This window comes from Nicotiana tomentosiformis, chromosome 6 (genome assembly GCF_000390325.3).
Source record: "Nicotiana tomentosiformis chromosome 6, ASM39032v3, whole genome shotgun sequence".
Lineage (NCBI taxonomy): Eukaryota > Viridiplantae > Streptophyta > Magnoliopsida > Solanales > Solanaceae > Nicotiana > Nicotiana tomentosiformis.
In genome coordinates, this window is record NC_090817.1 from 67713360 (window position 1) to 67728886 (window position 15527).

A 15527-nucleotide genomic window follows, 5' to 3' on the forward strand; every position below is an offset into this window, starting at 1 on the left:
ATTTTGTTATAGGTTAAATCAATTAAATTTATGTAATAAGGCCAAATAATTGCAAATGAGAACATAGTAATAGCGGTAAAGAAGAAGAAAAGTAATTATTATTGATAATCCTTTGAATGATGTGCAGAGTTGGTCGCGATGCTTAGAGCAACTAAATCAGTAGTCATTTCAGTATCTTAACAGTATGAGTATGAATTCGAATTTGGTACAAACATGGGGAAGAAAGTACTTATAGTGTAGACCTAATGTAATTGCTACCTAAAAATCACGCTTGCCCGTTATAAGTAGTATCGGGGGAAAATGTGTTAAAAAAGACATCTCAAGTATTTGTGTAAGTATTTGGGACACCTTTTTTGATTAACAAACACTGATTAATTAAGAAGGATGAGGGGTGGTCTGGTCAAATTAGAAATAAAAAAACTTTGGGGTAAAATTTAAAATACTAAAAAAAATATCTTTCTAATTAGACACGATTTTTCAACTTTTCTCTTTCTTCTCTTTTCAAAACCACACACGATTACCCCCAAACTTTTCTAACTTTTCTCTCAAATTCAATCTCCAAACTCAAGAGTACTATAGGGCTTCAAAAATCGGCTCCATTCCGTTCAAATTTTCTTTGAAGTCGAGATTCCATCATCAAGGTAAGTTTTTTTTTCTTTTTTCCATCATATTGTTAACCCTGAACTTGTTATTTTAACCCTAAATTGATTTTTTTTTGATGTTTTTGTATCTTCTTGTTGTTGTATAATTTTTGTGCCTAAATTCTAGAGTTGTTGTATAGTTGATATTTTTGACCGAAAATTTGATATTTTTATGTTGTTTAATTGTAGCCGTTGATGTGGTTGTTCCACATGCCCATAAAATTAGTTGTTGTGATATTGAAATAACTATATTGCTCTAATTTGGGTTTGTGGAATACTTTTTTGCCCAGATGTTTTAAACATGTCAGTTGAGTATTTGAAACATCTTAAGATATTGTTAAATATTCGTGTTGTTATTGTTATTGTTGTATGTTGTGAAGTTATTGCAATGTTTATCTGGGTTTGGTTTATGGTATTTTGAGCTGAGTGTTTGAAACATCTCATTAAGATGTTTGAAGCTTCATATAAGATATTTGAAACATTTGTAAGGGTGTTTAACAATCCATGAGATGTTTCATCAAAAGATACCAGAAAATTGATTTTACCTCTTAAGCTCAATCTTTTATGACCATTCAATGCAGCACCTTTAGGGATGTTTGAAATATCTCAGTAAGATGTTTCAAACATCTCATTAAGATGTTTCAAACATCTTAAAACATCTTAATGAGATGTTTGAAATATCTTATTGAGATGTTTGAAACATCTTATATGAGGCTTCAAACATCTCACTGAGATGTTTCACCAAAGAATACTTAAATATTTATAGTTTTATTTTTTTATGTGTTAGGAATAAATTATTTGTTTATTTTATTGATAGTCGTTACTTGTTTATGTGTGCAAATAAAATGGCAAAGGGACGTGTGTCAAAGACATGTGAAAGATAAAGAGATAAATCCCCTTCCAAAAGATCTAGCAAAAGAATTAGGACATCTCAGGAGGATGAACTACAAAAATCAATTGTAGCTGAAGTGGAAGCCAAACATCTTCAGGTAGTAAAAGGAGGAAATGTTGGAGAAGAAGAAAAAGAGAACGAAAATGAAGAGGAAATTGAGAAAGAAAATAAAGAGAAAACAGAGAATGTACTAGGAGGGAATGCTAGAGAAGCGGAAACAGAGAAAGAAAAAGAAGAGGAAACAGAAAAGGAACAAGAAGAGGAAACAAGGAAAGTAAGAGAAGAAAAGACAATTGTTGATGAAAAAGAATCAAAAAAGGAGACAACAATTGATGAAAGAGAAGAGCAGGCAAATATTAATGATGGGGCATCAGTAGCAAATACTGAAGAAGAAGCTTCAAGAGAAGAAGAAGAAGAAGAGGCAGTGGAAGAAAGAAGAAAAAAGAGAAAGAATGATAATGCACCTTCTCAATTTGTTTAGGTAAGCTTAATATGTTTCAAACATCTCTCTGGATATTTAAAATTTCTGTCTAGATGTTTGAAATATTTTCTAGGATGTTTCGCTAAATACAACTGTAAAAAGATATTTTTAATTATTAAATTAATTATTCGTGTGCATTTGATTAATCAACACCTTTAAATTATGTATCATATGAGATGCATGAGGATGATTCTGACAGCTGCGAGGTTGAAATCTTAAAGCTTTGATCGGAACTTCCACCCTTAAAGTACAAGACATTTTTAGATGATAATGAGACCTACAACAAGAAGATCACTGTGAGATCCTCATTAGGATTAGTGGGTATGGGTGAGTTCCGAAAGTTGTTGCAGGATGAGGACCCCGAAAACAAGTTTAGGAGTAGTCCTTTCGAGCACTTTTTGGATTTGCCTGAGGCCACTATTTCAAGCATCTATAGTACATGGCCAATACTCCGTAGAGTATTGTGTGAGAAGACCTAGGAGTTATGGTTTGATTATAAAAGATTACCAGTTCGCTTCGGCCTTCGTGATCGCCATAATGACCGGACACAACTGTGTACATTCTTACACGAATTTGAAGCTTCAAAAGTACCTCTTGATGGTGAAGAGTTGTGAAAACTTATTGCCAAAGGAAAAAGGTCCATGACTGGTAAAATAGTGCTTGAATTGATCAAATATGAATACGAAAAAATAAAAAAAATACAAGTATGCATTATACTTGATTTGGTTTGTCCGCAATATTTTATTGACAAATGATTCGAATTGTGGTGTTTCCGAAACTATAATTAGATTGGCCTCCACATAAGAGGCTTTCTATAATTATCCATGGGGCAGAAATAGTTTCCGGTTGACTGTTGATTATCTTATAAAAGATATGAAAGAGCGTCAACAATCTAAGGGTTACTCGTATAACCTCTACGGCTTTCCTTGGGCTTTCATGGTAACTAAATAAATTTTGTTCATTACTTCTATTTTAGTGTTATTTATATAATTTTCTATTTACGTTTTTATCACACAATGTAGGCTTGGGAATTTGAATCCATACCTCAATTGCGGCCAAAAGACTCTCCAAAAGAGAGGACATTGCCGAGGATGAAGAGGTGGCTATTTGAAAAAGTAGAAAAAGACAGGCCTGATCCATTTCAAATCAAAGATCGTCCGGTAAGGCTCATTCTGATAGATGTTTAATGTTTGAAATATCTTTCAAACATTATATGCTTGAAACATCTTTGAAACATCCATAGGATGTTTGAAACATCTCCACCGGATGTTTGAAACATCTTTCAAAAATCATCCACAGGACATTTGAAATATTCACATGATGGCTGAAACATCTTTCAAACAATGATGGGAATTTTTGGGCAAACCTCCTGTTAATAGCATCGAATAAGGCAGTGATGGGGAATTCTCTTTCAAGTAGAAACATTGAGTTAACAGACTCGTCAATATTTATGGTCAATACTTCATACCTGAAATAATAATATATAAGACTTTTTTAGAATCTAGAACATAAGCAACAAGGTTCAAACATCTTGCAGATGTTTCAAATGTCACGAGAGATGGATGTTGGGAACATTTTCATAGATATTGGAAACATCTCGTAAGATGTTTGAAATTGGAATGCAGTAACATGTTTCATGTGAAGCCTGAAACATCTTAAGAGATGTTTGAAACATCGTAAAAGATGTTTGAAACACCTTCTTAGATGCTTGAAACATCTCGTAAGTTGTTTGAACTGGGAAGTCCAGTAACCTATTTCATATGAAGCCTGAAATATCTGAAGAGATGTTTGAAACATCTAAAACGTTGTTTGAAGCACCTTAAGAGATGTTTTAAACACCTTAAGAGATGTGTCAAACATCTTAGGGAATGATTCGAACACCTTCAAATATGTTTTACCAGGGAGTTCACATTAATGTACATATTACCAGGGAAGTGCGCTCTGCTCCATTTGTGAAACCTAACATCCTCCTCAAGATACTTGGAAACTCTTACGTCGTTATCATTGATTTGTTGAAAATGATCATTGAACTTATCAATCCTATATGCTTTAGCTGCAGAATAATAATGGTGAAGCAAATCGCCGTAATGAAAATTTTTGCGAATATTTTCAACAAGGTGCCTTATGAAAAATCCGTGATGAGCCTGAGGGTAAAATTTTGAGATCCCATTTGCTATGCTTATGTGCCTATCAGAAATTATACACAACTCAACACTGTCGGGGTGTATGCTGGACAATTGTTCAAAAAAATATTCATATGCGGCATCACACTCCTTGTCTAATACACAAAATGCCACAGGAAAAATATGGTTCTCTGAATCCTGTGTCACGGCAGACAACAACACTCCACGATACTTTCCCATCAAAAATGTCCCACCAATGGCTATGACTTTCCTCATAAACAAAAACCCCTGAATCCAAGCTTCATAAGCTACAAAAAAGTATTGAAACTTCCCACAGTTATCAAGCTTCAGTGCCGTCTTGCTTCCTTCATTTGCCTTCCTAAGCGCGTAGCGGTACTGTAATGTCCCGACTTGTCATTTTAAGAATTTACATTCCGTTCGGTGCTTTAAGGTCTCGAGAAGCTTTGAAATGTGTATTATGACTTGCGAGGGTGGTCAAGTTTGGTTTTCGGATAATTCAGGATTTAATTGAAAGAACAAATCTTGTTTTGGAAGCTTAAGTTGAAATAATTGACCGGATAGTGAATTATGTGTAAATGACCCTGAAATGGAGTTTCGATAATTACAATAGCTCCGTATGGTAATTTTAAACTTAGGAGCGTGTCCGAAAAATTATTTGAAAGTCCGTAGTAAAGTTTTGCTTGAAATGGCGAAAGTTGAATTATTGGGAAGTTTGACCGGAGAGTTGACTTTTTGATATCGCAATCGGAATCCAGTTGTGAAAATTTTCATAGATCCGTTATGTTATTTATGACTTGTGTGCAAAATTTGAGGTAAATCGGAATTGTTTTGATAGGTTTCGGCATCGAATGTAGAAGTTGGAAATTCTTAAGTTCCTAAAGCATAAATTGGGGTATAATTCGTGGTTTTAGCATTGTTTTATATAATTTGAGGTTTTAACTAAGTTTATATGATATTTTAGGACTTGTTGATGTATTGGGATGAGGTCCCAAGAGCCTCGGGTGAGTTTCAGAGTGGTTTCGGATCATTTTTAACTGCTGGTTTATTTGACAGGAATGTGCAAAATTTTTGATGTGTGGAGCTGATTTTGGAAGCTTATATCCCGAATTCTATAAGGAATCTGTAAATTATCAAAACATAAAAGTTGTAGCTCTTTGATTCTAGTTTCCAGAATGATAAATCATTCATCATTCAGACTTTTGTACAAAAAGTTATGATCGATTGACGGAAGCTAGTACTGCAGATTTTGGCTACAGCAGTGTGCATCGCCAGAAATTTCTGTTGCACAGGGCTGACTTTGGGAGCTTATATCTCGCAATCTATAAGGAGTTGGGCAATGAAAAAAACATGAAAATTGTAGCCATTAATTTCTAGTTTGCAGAAATTTAAACCATTTGTCAGTTGGAGTTGAGTACAAGAATTTATTGTTGATATACTACAGGCTGTCGGGGAAGAGTTTTGGAAGAGTTTGATGTTTTCAGCATAAGCATGTAATGATCCAAAGATTCATTTTTAGTTGTAGAGATCGAAATTTGATTTTGAGACTTCTGGGATTTTGATAATAAATTATAGGAGTGATTTGGAAAGTTTGGTCTAATTTCATCAAGTCGCGATTAGGTTTTTAGCGCGAAACATGAGTTAATTGTTTAACGAGCGAAATTGATATCGCATTGAGAAAATGAGCTCTGAATTGAGTTTCTATTGAATGACTAGGTTCGTATTATTATTTTTGACTCATAGGAACAAGAATCGTCAAATTTCGAGTTCGTATGATGGAGTTAGAGCCTTTTTAGTGAAAACAATAACTGCTGGTGCAAGCAAGTTCTGGTGTGCACTTTTAGTGACGGAAAATGGACTTTTAGTGACTGATGGGCAGAAACTTAAAGGCCAAAATGGTCATTTTTTTTATTTCGTTTTGGATTTTTGGAGCACGGTTCTTGGGCGATTTTGAGGATTTCTTCACGACTTCGACTTGGGTAAGTGTCCTATATCCAAAAGTGATTATATTTCATAAATCCATGATTATATTCATCATTTATTTTGGATTTAAATAGAAGAAATCAAGATTTTTGTAAAACTTTTCAAGAACGAAAATTTTAGATTTGAAGGTCGAGTTGTTATCGGAATTTGATAAAATTGGTATGGGTGGACTCATAATTGAATGATTTGTCGGATTTTGTGAGTTTCGTCGGATTCTGAGATGTGAGCCCCATGGGCGATTTTGAGTTAAATTTCGGATATATGAAATTAATTTCTATAACTAGTATTGACTGAATTGAATTAATTTGGATATATTTGAGCTGTTTGGAGGTCAATTCAAGCAAGAATGCAATTTTGGAATATCGGCCTAACTTCAAAAAGGTAAGTATCTTGCCTAACCTTGTGTGGGGGAATTTTCCCTAGGCATTGAGTCTTATGTGAAAATTGTGTGATTGGAAAACCATGTACGCTAGGTGACGGGTACGTACTTGGTTTATATGTGCAAACTATATCAGTTAAAAATTTGTAGACACCCTTATGTATTAAATTAGAAAATTATGAAAATTTAGTAAATCCTTGATTTGTCATACCTCATTCTTTGTTTGTTGAGTTTGTATTTATATGATAATTTGGTGTAATTGCGACTTGGAATTTTATGAGAATTTCGTGTGTTTGTTGATTTGATATTTCCTGGAAATAATTATATTATGGATTTTTTCGTATGAAAATAATTTATTAAATAAGTTTAAATTGAGGTACTAATATATTTTTCAAAAACTTTTGGACTAAAGAAGGCGTTGTGTCATGCTGAGTTAATTTTTCTTCCTTGTTGTTGTTTTCGAGGTTTATATACGTTGTGTGGAGCTTTGGGCTATTTGCTGTGAAATTGATTGATTTTGTTGCATCTTTAAAATTGGTTGTGGCCTATGGGCAATTTATAATATGTATTGTTGTTTTCTGTTATCGTGGTAATATTTGTGTAAATTGTTGTGCGATTTAGGTTAGTGTTATGTGGCGGATAAGGGTGGCATTCCACTGCTGATATTATATGGGTATAAGGGTGGCATTTCACTGTGGTTATGTGTGTTGGGATATTTTCTGGGCTGAGCGATAATAGTGACTATTAAACGGAGCGATAAGGAAGGCTAATATATGAGCGATAAGAGTGGCTATTATAGGAGTGATAAGGGTGGCTTTAGGAGAGATAAGTGTGGCTATTGTCAGGGATGATATGTGATGATGTGGAGTTATTGCGTTGGTAATTTTTATGTGATGTGATTTTTTCTTGCATTTATTTTTATATCTTGTGCAATTTATCTTGTTGTTTCGGTAAACTTGATAATAGTCTGATCTATATTGAAATTGGGAGCATGTGGCTATTGCCAGGCGGATTATGAATTGAAATGTGGGCACGAGGTGCCGTGAGTAAATAATGAGGATATTGGAACGTGAATTGTACATGCAATTATGATATAAAATGTGGGTACGAGGTGCCATGGTTAAATGATGATGATATTGGCACGTGAGTTTTCTGTGCGGTTGTGATAGAGAAATTGGCACGAGGTGTCACGGAAATATGAAAGTGGGCTGAGACCCGTATGTTATGATTTTAAAATGAGGTGTCACATGGTGACTTTTATTCGAAAGATATTTATTTGAAAAATTATATTGGAAAGAGATTTATTTGAAGAATTATATTTGAAAGAGATTTATTTGAAAGAATTATATTTGAAAAATATTTATTTGAAGGGAGTATAGTTTAAATGTATTTATTGGAAATTATTATATACTGAAGATTATTATTTGAGAAGCATATAGGCGAAAGATTTATGTTTGAAGGATTAGATTAATTTGTTGTACTTGTATTTATTATTTATTGAGCAATATTAATGGTGTTCTTTTTGCCTTGTTGTATATATCTCTGGTTGATTAGTGTTTCCATTATTATTATTTGTTTCCTATTATTTTTGTATACTATATTGCACAGGTTATTAGACTAGTGAGTGTCTTGACTGTACCTCGTCACTACTCCACTGAGGTTAGTCTTGATACTTACTGGGTACCAACTGTAGTGTACTCATACTACACTTCTGCACATTTTTGTGCAGAGCCAGGTATTGGAGATATCGGACTCGGACAAAGTTAAAGCGTGATCGCAAGGCCTCAAGGTAGAGCTGCTTGGTCGTCGCAGTCCCTTGGAGTCTTTTCATTTTATTGTACTGTTAAGTATTAATCAAATAGTATTGAGTATTCGATCCTTGAGATCATTCCATATATTCAGTTAGAGTTCGTGACTCAGTATTACCAGTCTTGGGAGGTTTTCATAATTGTTTCCGCTGTTGGATTTTGGCACTTGTATTGAATTAAAAAAAATGGCTTGAAATGTAATTATAATTGGCTTACCTAGTCTTAGAGACTAAGTGTCATCACGACGCCTGTGGTGGGATTTTGGGTCGTGACAGGTACGCATCTAAAATTGCATACTCGTGCTCTGGAGTCCCCCTTACCATAGCCTTTGCAATATGACCTCCCTTCATACACTTATAATAACTAACATTACAACCCAAATCTAAACGAACTGTTTCCATAATTTCTTTGTTAGATGGACCTCTGCCCTCTTCAAACTTATAATGTATGTATTCACCAATGACATTCACTGAGGCGTGTGGATACTTTTCTGTAAGATGTTGTGACTCGCATGTGTGCTCATTCTTGTACCTCGTAATATAAAACCTGTCAGTTCTTATATATTTGATGGCTCGCAACCACCACTTGCAATTGTTATCTACGTATTTGACACAGTACACAAATTTAGTACTCTTCACTAATTTGAAACAGAAAGAAGCCTTCAAGGAAGAAAGCTTCAGTGACACAACTAGCTCGCGCTTGTTTTTGAAACTTAAAACCTTATAAAACTTCGTGCCGTCTTCATAATTGTGGTTGCTTTGTGTTGTTGCTTCTACCTCTTGTGAGTTGCCTTCAACTCCAGAAAAGTTTGCATATTCTTCTTCTTCGGTTTCTGGAATATCCATATTCAAAGGATCCATTTTTGGAATATCAATATTCAAAAGATCTTCTTCTATATCATCCAATCCATGGCTATCATGTTGTTCCATTGGAGGTGAATTTGTAAGTTCTACCGATTTTTCAACCACAGATACCCTTAGAATGGGCCTATTTTCATCTTCCAAATAATAGCTCAAACAAACATAATTATTTTTTTTAAAGGGAGCTACTTTCTTGTGCTTTTCACCAATGCTATGCACGTAAGTTATGGAGATATCACTCGGATAACAAGTTAATTCACAACCGGCAATAATCTTGTCAACAAACTCATCATACGTAATATCTCTACACACCTTTATTTGAATCGTCTCTTTACTCTTCGAATGCCAGGTAAAACGGGTAGAGCACTCCACCCATTCACTATGACAATCAACTCTCAATACAATATAATCAACTATTTTATAATGGAATACCTGAAAATATCACAAATATATAAATAATTGGTATAAAGAATCAACCTTTTTGCAAACATCCTAATGATGTTTCAAACGTTCTAAGAAGATGTTTAAAACATCTTGAGAATATACTTAGGATGTTTGAAATATCCTGAGAGGATGTTTGGAACAACTACCTACGATTATATCAGGATGTTTGAAATATCTCACGGGATGTTTGAAACATCTCATCGGATGTTTAAAAAATCACAAAAAACCTGATATTTGCAGACGAAAAAAATAAGATTAAACACCAATCTTTACTTACCAACAGTGATGAATAGACTGAATATCTCCCTTGAAATAATGCACAAGTCAATTTACCAAATCACGATCAAGTGTTTCTCAATAGTGAAAGGGTCAATCTCCAATTGTTCTTGTTCTTTTTTCACCAATCTTTCTCAACAAAGAAAAAGAACCTCAAAGATGAAGATCTGTGAAAAAATAATATCGAAATTAAAGAAAAAAGAAGAAGAGATTGAACACAATAGAAGAAGAAGAAGAAGAAGAAAAAAAAGAAGAAGAAGAAGAAGAAGGAGGAGAACAAGAACAAGAGGAATAATGTAGGTTTTGGTGAATTGGGAATGAGGAATGGGGGCCGGAAGCGGGAATGGAGCTGGGGAGGATGGGGACATTTGGGGAAGATGTGATAATTGTAAAAGTTTGGATTTTTTTAAACCTAGTTATAAATATTAAACACTAACAATGAAAGTGTCCTTTTTACACCAATCTTAACACTTTTTTCTTATAAATTGCTTTAAGTGTTCAAAGTCCTATAAATTTAATTCCCCCTAGTATTGGCTCGGCCCTTGTGCTATGCTTGGTGAATTTATAATTGTCAACGAGTTAAGGTTAAATTCCTGATATTTCGGAATTTGTTGACTTGTGGATTGTCTACGAACATCGGTGATTATCCAGAGAGTCCCTTACGGAGTAACACAGCCTAATCCCAGTATCGTAAATCTGTGATGTGTATCTTGGACGAACCTCAGGCTCTTTAATTGAAGTGGGATTTTCTGACTTGGAGCTAACTAGGAAACATTAGCCACATGTTGACTACTGCAGTGATGTTGAAAATTGTGTTTTGATGATAAACAAACATATAACTTGGTTGAGTAGGTGTGGTGAGTCTAAGACCCTAGTTCTACTAGTTAGTTCTTGTACTGCATCCAGCATGAAATCCTAGTGATGGTAGGATTTATTTTCACGCCAGTTGGGATCATTTTTCAATTATAATGAGCTTATATATACGTATATTTGGGAAGAATCTTGGCAGATGTTAAATACTCAATCATAGGCCGAGTTTATAAGGAAGTAAAGTCTATATGGAAAAGAATAATATCAAGAACATCATTAATTTCTTTATTCTCTAGGGTTAAAATATTTTTCGGGATTATCTTAAAATTAATCCTAATGCTAACTGTGTGATATATATGTGTAACGTTTGACTAATTGCAGGTTGGCGCACCTATATAGAGAGCTTTGAGAGAACATACACGCTAGCGGAAAAATCGCAAGAAAAGAGAACAATTAACTAAAGAACCAAGTTCCAGAAATTGAGTCAAGTCCAGTTTAAGTTGTCTTGATTATTTATTTTACGACCCAAAATGCCAACCCACGGAGTCGTGATGGTGCCTAAAATCGCTTGCTAGGAAAGCCAATACATAATGATAAATACAAAAGAAAAGAATCTAATAGATGATAGTAAATTGATAATATAGAGTAAAAACAACTCAACAACATACATAACAAATCTAAATGTCAACACTAATGATCAACTATCCCAAGACGTCGGTGGAGTCACGAATACATGAGCTACTAGAGTTTGCTAAATACATTGTCTTGAAAGAAATACAATATTATCTAGAAAAGTAGACATGGTACACAAGAAATGGAAAGATAACTCTAAGGCCTGCGAACGGTATATAGCTCTACCTTGAATAACCTATTTAGTATCCTCTAAGCACCTCTTGGAACTCCACTGGTACCAATGTCCGAATCTGCACAAGAAGTGCAAAAGTATAGTATGAGTATAATCGACCCAATGTACTCCATAAGTATCGAGCATAACCCCGACGAGGTAGTGGCGAGGCTAAGACAAGACACCTATATCTAAATCAGTGCAATTAAATAACGAGAAATAACGAGATGACAAGTAAAATATCAAGTAAAATGACAAGGTAACAATATGTGAGCGATTCAACAAGTATATAAGTACAAATATATAGAACGGGAAAATAAAGTAAGGCACTACCGTAGTGAACCACAACATATGCTTCTACAAACAACTCTGAACAAACCTTTTAAAGATAGTAGCGAAGCAACATAACCAAGTCCTCGATCCAACAAACTTTCTACCGTGGTATTAATACCACGAATCAATGTATGGTTAATCAATTAGCCGGAGGCGATTTCACGACAAAACCTTATGCAGAGGCATGTGAGATTCCTGATGAGATGGCAGAGACTTCTTTGGCTTGAAAACCGTGAGCCAACGTTCCTCAAGGTGATCCCAACATGATTCACCTTCATAAAAAATTACAAGACCATGGGCAAGCTTGTCACGACCCAAAATCCATTAAAGGTCGTGATGTCACCGGACACCGCTGTCAGGCAAGCCAAAAATTAAATACTTGATTTGGTTCTCATTTTAATATTTGTGAAATCATATTTTCCTTCGATTAAATAGTAAAAGATGGAATTCACAGTGTAAATAATAATATTCTTAACAATTTCAATACATAACAACCCATAATCACCCCAAAACCCGATGTCACAAGTGCATGAGTATCAACTAAGAAGTAAAAATAAAGTACAACATCTGTCCGAAATACAACTTAGACAGGAAAAATACAAATAACGCTGAAGGAGACTCTGTTGGTTGCGGGTCGTAATATGGAATGCAGCTCACGTAAGTCCTCGCATGCATACACGCCTCTGCTCTCACAAGGCCACTAGTCACATATGTACCTGCACAAAAATGTGCAGCAAGTGTAGTATGAGTACGTAATCAACGTATACCCAGTATGTATCTAGCCTAACCCCGGAGAAGTAGTGAGGGTCGACATCGACACTCACTAGTGGTCCAATAATATCAAGTACAGTAAGGTGGTGAGAAAATATGAGGCAAAGTAAATAAATAAAATAAACAAGTGTAAATATGTGAAACAATTATCCTCATTACAATAAACTCAAGCTCTTAATTAGAAAATTCCTCATCAACCGGAGCATATATATATGTATACTGGATCTCACCAAACAGGTCGTTATAATTCGAATAAGGGGGAAATTGACAGATACCCCGACTTCTCGCCAAGTATTACGCACGATTCCATGAGATTATGATATAGGAAATGCCGAGGCGTACGGCCCGATCCAACATAAATATTTAAATTGTACACTGCTAAGGGTCGAATGGCACGAACCATAGATGCATCTATTAACTGCCGAGGCGAACGGCCCGCTCCCATGAGAGTGTGGTACATAAATCCTGCCGAGGGGAATGGCCCGATCCAATAAGAGTGAAATACATAATCATGTCGAGGCGAACGGCCCTATCCCATAAGAATAACAAGCTTTGACGGGTCCTTTACCCCACTCACGAATAAACGTGTTAGTTGTAATTTCTTTAACAAGAACCTTTCAAAGAAACATATATGTATATATCCCGGAAACATGCCGGAAGAGGAGTACCATTATTCAGTGACTAATCATGAACTCTCAAATAATAATGTAAAACAAAGGAATTAAATAGGCGAGAGACTGCTTAAATAGTACAGCTATAGCATGATATGAACGTAAGTCTACCCGGACAATAACATGAATCTAACTACGTACGGACTCTCGTCACCTCATGCGTACGTAGTCCCCGCAACAAGTTGCACACATTAAATACATCACCTAGGGGTAGTTTTTCCCCCTCATAGAGTTAGACAGGAGACTTACCTCACTCACACATTCTAAAATCGGCTCCAATGCCGCCCTAACACCTCAACCCGGTGACCGTCGATCCAAAACTAGTCAAATAAGATGCAACCCAATCAAAATATATTCTAATACTCATAATTAATCAATTTATAACAATTTCCAATTCCGCTCGAAAAATCGATAAAGCAACCCTCGGGCCCACGTGCCCGGATTCCAAAACTTTTCGAAGACAAACATTACACATAGCACTACGAACTCAAATACATAATTTATTCTCAATTCCATGTCCAATTTCGTGATCAAAATCCAAAAATACCAATTTATAGTTTTTTCTTCAAAATCCCAAATTTCCACAAATTTCAAGTCTAAATCCATATATAATCCAAGTATTTAACTTGCAATATGTGGGAATTACTTACCTTGACATAGATGACGAAAATCTCCCTTCCAAGAGCTCCAAAAATCGCCCAACCAAATGAAAAATGGAGGAAAATTGCAAATCCCATCTTTTATAAACCTCACTGCCTAGGCGACCCTTCTTCGCGAACGCGGCACATCCCTCGTGTTCACGAGGCTCAACAACCTCACGCCCAAAAATCTCTCTTCGCGTTCGCGACACTCTGATCACGTTTGCGAAGGCCAGCTGCCCAAACCCCTCGCGTTCGCGTTCCCTTCTACGCGTTCGCGTAGGCCAAATGGCCTTAGGCCTATCTCCCCCTTTTCTTCTTCGCGTTCGCGTTGCCTTGTCCGCGTTCGCGAAGGCTTTCCCAACTCTTGCCTCGCATTCGCGTCCACTTGCTCGCATTCGCGAAGGCCAACCCAGCAACCTCATAAATTCCTCTACGCTAACACGGGACTTCCTTCGCGTTCGCGAAAAAGGACACCAGACACAAGCAACAGTAGTCCAAAATAGCCAGAAATGATTCGAAACTATCCCGAAACACACCCGAGGCCCCCGGGACCCCGTCCAAATCGCACAAACCAGTCCCGTAACATAACACAGACCTGCTCAAGATCTCAAATCACGCAAAACAACATTGAAACTACGAATCACCCTCCAATTCAAACTTAATGAACTTTAAATTTTCAAACTTATACAATCGATGCCGAAACCTATCAAATCACGTTTGATTGACCTCAAATTTTTCACACAAGTCATAATTGACATTACAGACCTACTCCAACTTTCGAAATCGAAATCCGACCCCGATATCAAAAAGTCCACTCCCGGTCAAACTTCTAAAAAACCTTAAAAGTTCCAACTTTCGCCAAATGACCCCGAAATGAACTACGGACCTCCAAATCCACATCCGGACGCGCTCCCAATACCAGACTCATCATACGGAGATATTCCCAGACTCAGAATCCCAAATGGATATCGATAGCATTGAAATGCACTCCAGCCCAAATTTATGAAATCCTTCCAAAATGCCAACTTCCACAATAGGCGCCGAAACGTTCCCGGGACATCCCAAAACCCGATCCGGACATTCGCCTAAGTCCAAAATTATCATACGAACCTGTTGGAACCTTCAAATCCCGATTCCGAGGTCGTCTACTCAAAAATCACACTTTAGTCAATTCCTCCAATGTAAGGCTTCCGAAATTAGAATTTTCTTTCCAAATCAACTCCGAACTTCCTGAAATGAAATTCTGACCACGCGTACAAGTCATAATACCTAAAGTAAAGCTGCTCAGGGTCTCAAAACCTCTAAAAGACACGCTAGAGCTTAAAATGACCAGTCGGGTCGTTACATTCTTTCCCACTTAAACATACGTTCGTCCTCAAACGTGCTAAGAACTGCTCTAGAGTTTGTCCGAAATCATTGTTTAACATCTTGTGCACCTACCCGTGCTATCACAACCCAGTTGAGCACGTTTTCTTGAGCAAACCTGAAAATCCTCCCTTTTATCTAGTCAAATAAGCCTTATAGCCAAATTCCAATATCTGAAATTCTCTAC

General features: G+C 36.1%; 1 long non-coding RNA gene across 1 annotated transcript; it reads left to right on the forward strand.

The window, feature by feature from the left end:
• The first annotated feature begins 114 nt into the window (after nucleotides 1-114).
• On the forward strand, nucleotides 115-3391 carry LOC117281217 (uncharacterized). Its single transcript, XR_011408633.1, has 3 exons — nucleotides 115-641; nucleotides 1496-2014; nucleotides 3037-3391. It is a non-coding gene; the product is annotated as an uncharacterized lncRNA (long non-coding RNA).
• The last annotated feature ends 12136 nt before the right edge of the window (nucleotides 3392-15527 follow it).